This window comes from Penaeus chinensis, chromosome 34, assembly GCF_019202785.1.
Source record: "Penaeus chinensis breed Huanghai No. 1 chromosome 34, ASM1920278v2, whole genome shotgun sequence".
Classification (NCBI taxonomy): Eukaryota; Metazoa; Arthropoda; class Malacostraca; order Decapoda; family Penaeidae; genus Penaeus; species Penaeus chinensis.
The window spans coordinates 29,434,236-29,439,188 of NC_061852.1; positions in this window are offsets into that span (position 1 = coordinate 29,434,236).

Consider the following 4,953-nt stretch of genomic DNA (forward strand, 5'->3'; position numbering starts at 1 on the left):
ATAATAATAATAATAGTAATGAAAATAATAATAATCATGATTAGGTCCTTAAAAACATGAAATACTACTACTACGAATACTATTATTGGTAATGAAAATAGTGATGATATTGATAATGATAGCAATGATAACAGAGATAATGATAATAATAATAATGATAATAATAATAACAATTATAATGATAATAATAATAATAATAACAATGGTAACGATAAAAGCAAAACACAAAGAATAACAATAATGATAAAAATAATGATAATAATAGAAATAATAAAAGTAACAAAAAAGCGTTAATTATAGTAATATCAGGGATAATGATATTATTAATGATTATACTAATGATGATGATAACAATAATGATGATAAAAATAAGAACAAGAATATTAATGATAATAGTATTAATTATAATGATAATGATAGTAATAATAATAACAATAGCAATGATAAAGATAACAATAATAGCAATAATAGTAATGATAATTATGATAGTGACGATAATAATACTGCTAACAATAATTATAATAATATTAGTAAATATAATGATAAAATTGTTAATAATAATAATGATAATGACAATAATAATGATAATAATAGTAATGATAGTAATAACAATAGCAATAATAATTTATGATAATAGTAGTGATAATAATAATAACTATAATAAAAAGTATTGATAATAACAATTATAATGATGATAAAGATTATAACAATAATGTTGATAATAACAATAATAATTATGAAAATATTATAAAGATAATAATGAGATAATAGCAATAATGAAAACGATGTTTATCATGATAATAATAATAGTACTAAGATAATAAAATGGATGATATTGATAATAATAACAAAAATGATAATGATAATAAATGTGATTACTAAAAAGAATAACAATTATAATGCTAATAATAATAATAACAACAACAGCAATTATAATCATATTATGATCATATTGATAATATTAATGTTACTGATAATGATAGTAATAAAAATTTAGATAATTGTATCAATAATATAGATAATTTTAATAAAAAAGTAATAAGAATAATGAAAATGATAATGATACTACTAATAATAACAATATAATTAATAATAACAATAATAATAATAATAATATAATAATAGTAATGATAATAATAACACTAATGATAATAATAATAATGATAATAACAGTAATAATAATAATAATAGTGATAATAATAATATTAATAATAATAATAGCAAAAGCAACAACAACAATAATAACAATAATGATAATAATAATAATAATAATGTTGTTCCTCCTACGGTTTCGAGGATGAGCTTGACTCCATATCAGATCGATGATCAGTTGCTGTGAGTCAGGAGATGACTGATGAGGCCGATCCGGACCCGTAGGGCTCACCCACACACGGGACAGGTGTGGGTGGGGCTGCGTTGGAAGTGTTGGCAGCTCGAGCTTTGCGCGCTGCATGTTTCTGCTGCGCTTCCGTCGTACGTCGTTTCTCTGCTGCACAGGCGCCTGTGAAGACTTTGCTTCGCCAAGTTGAGGGTTGGTAGCAAGCTGCTTCCAAGTGCTGACGTTGATGTTCATGTCCTTGAGGGACGCTTTGAGACTGTCCTTGAAGGTTTCTTCTGTCCCCCATCTGAGCGCTTGCCTTTGCAAAGTTCTCCATATAGTAGCTGTTTTGGCGCTTTCTGTAGGAGGGTGTGGATGCTGGGGATGCCAGCCAGTTCCAGGACTTCCGTATCAGGGATTTTGTCCTGCCACTTGATGCGCAGGAGTCTGCGGAGGCAGCTCAAGTGAAAGCGGTTGAGCTGTTTGGCATGTCTGCTGTAGACGGTCCAGGTCTCACATGCTTAAAGGAGGGTGGTGAGCACCACTGCACGGTAGACCTTCAGCTTGGTGGTAAGGCTGAGTCCTCTCCGCTCCCAAACATTCTCACGGAGTCTTCCAAAGGCGGAGCTGGCCTTGGCAATCCTGTTGATGACTTCTGCATCAATGTTCGCCGCTCTTGAAAGTGTGCTGCCCAGATAGGTGAAGCTGTCGACAGCCTGGAGTTCCTGTCCCTTCACCATGATGTGTGGCTCCTGGTGGGGCTGTCCTGGTGCGGGCTGGTACATAACTTCAGTCTTTTCGGTGCTTATGGTGAGACCGAAGTTGTCACAGGCTCTTGAGAAGCAGTCCATTTCGTGCTGCATCAGCGAACAGGAAGTCTCTGATGACAGTCACCTTCACCTTGGTAACAGCCTGCAGGCCCCTGAGGTTGAACAGTCCACCGTCAGTCCTGTACCTGACGTGCATCCCATCCTGGCAATCACAGAAGGCGTCTGTCAGCATGGCTGAAAAGACCATGCTGAAGAGCGTCGGGGCAAGAACACAGCCTTGTTTCTCGCCGTTTTCACCGGAAAAGCTTCTGACTCGTCTCCGTCATCCAGTACTTTCACCAACATGGAACTATCGGACGATCGTGATGAACTTGCTTGGGCAGCCAAACTTCTTATCTTCCATAAGCCAGCCCTGCTGACTGTATCGAAGGCCTTTGTCAGATTGACAAAGGTCACAAAGAGGTCACTGTGCTGCTCTTGGCGTTTTTCCCGGAGTTGGCGTGCAGCAAATATCATGTCGACTGTTCCACGTTCGCCCAAAAGCCACATTGACTTTCTGGAAGGTGACCCTGCTAAAGGAGACGGTTGAGCAGGACGCGAACCAGCTATGGACAGAAGAGAGATGCCTCGGTGGTTGTCGCAGGACTGGCGGTTGCCTTTCCTCTTGTAGATGTGGACCATGGTGGCGTCTTTCAGCTGTTGTGGGACCTTTCCTTCACTCCACATGGACTGGAAGAGTTCTGTTAGTTTCTGCATCAGGGCTGGTCCTCCTGCTTTGTATATCTCTGCAGGAATTGTCTGATCCTGGTGCTTTGCCACAGGGAAGTTGCTTGACAGCCTTTCTGACTTCTTCTTCTGTGGGGGGATTGTCGAGATCCCTGTTGATCTCCAATTGAGGTAGGCGGGCGATGGCTTCGTTGTTGAACGTGGCAGGGCAGTTCAAGACCTGGTTGAAGTGTTCAGCCCACCTGTCCAGGATCTGCTTCTTCTCTGTCAGCAGCTGCATCCCGTCTGCAGTGAGGAGGGGGAAGGAGCCGGTGGACTGAAGTCCGTACACAGTCTTCAAGACATCATAGAAATGCTTGGTGTCGTGACTATCTGCATAGCCCTGTATTTCTTCAACCTTCTTGCAATACCATGTGTCCTGCATCTCACGGAGTTTCTTCTGTACCTTGTTTTTTGCGCAGGCAAAGGCATCTTTCTTCCCTCATGATGGGAGGTTGTTCTGATGCGCTCTGAACAGCTGGCGTTTCTCTGACAGGAGTGCCTGTATCTCCACATCGTTCTCATCGGACCAGTCCTGGTGTTTGCGGGTCGCTGGTCCGAGGTGTTCAAGGGCTGTGGAGTACACCACTTCTCTGAATGCTGTCCACTGTTCCTCGGTGCTGTCCTGTTCATCCTGGGGTGTGTCTGGCAGCCTGTCAGCAAGGTCCTTGGCAAATTCCTGTGCAATGTTGCTGTTTTTCAGCTTGGAGAAATTGAGTCTCTTTGCACTCTTCTGGCCTTGTGGTCTTCTCTTTGGCAGGATGCAAAGTTTGCACTTGGACACTATGAGTCGATGATCAGTCCAGCAGTCAGCACCGCACATGGCCTTTGTCACTCTCACGTCCTGTACGTCCTGTTTAGGGCACCTTTTCTAGCCCCTTCCTCCATGGAGGTGAGCAGAGTGAATCCTATAGAGGGCTGCTCAGTCACCCAGGGGGCTGCCGAACTCCACTGCTGCTTCTTTCCAGTAGAGAGCGACCCTATGGCCGGGGCCGCCTGTGTGTAGGTCCATGACTACAGCTTCCAGTGTATCAACACCTGTTGCTTCGCCGCTCTCCCATCGCCACAGGACTTTTTGGTTGCGTTGAATGGATGAAGTCATGACTTGCGCTTGACTTGGATTTAAGTGAGGGAGAGTTGCGCAGATCGTCAGCCTCACTCTCTCGTCCCTTCCTATCTTTGTCCAGTGGCAAGACATAGTCGAGACGGCTGGAGATAGGTCAGGATGCAGTGGATGGCCAGCAGTGTCCTACGTGTCTCACTGTACCCTGGTTGCGCTCCACGACGCTTGGCTGGGTCCGCCGTCTTGTCCGTTGAACCAGTTGGTTTCTTCCGCACAGTCAGCCGGGTCCAGTCTTTGCATGCGTAGGTAGACAAGCAGCTAGACATAATAATAATAACAAGATTGGCAATAATAATTATCTGAGTATTAACAACAGTACAACCACTACCAGCACTACTGTGTGGTGCAGCGGTAGCGATCTCGTCTAGCAATCTTGCTGACCTGCGTTCAAATCCCTCTCCGCCAGTGGATGGTAACCCCGGCCATTCCTTGCCCACAGATTAATGAAGTTACTACCGCTACTATTAATAGTAATGACAAATATAATGATGATGATGATACTATTACTACTAATAATAACAATATTGATTATGAGGATAATAATGATAATAATAACAACAACAACAATAATAATAATGATAATAATAATAGTAATAATAACAGTAATAATAGAAATGATAAAAAACAATAAAATTGATAATAATATTGATAATAATAATAACAATGATAAAGATAATAATAATAGTAATAATAGGAATAATTGTAATAATGCTGATAAAGGTAAAAATCAAAATGATAACAACAACAATAGTAATAATGATAATAATGATTACTAATACTGATAATTACTACAAGTAATTACTACTACTACCAATGATAATGATAACAGTGATGATAATAATAAAGCTAATAACAATAATAACAATGATAATAGTAATGATGATAACAGTAACAAATAGATAATAATGAAAATGCCAAAGATAATAATGATAATGATATTATTAGTAATAACAATAATAATATTGATAAAAATGATA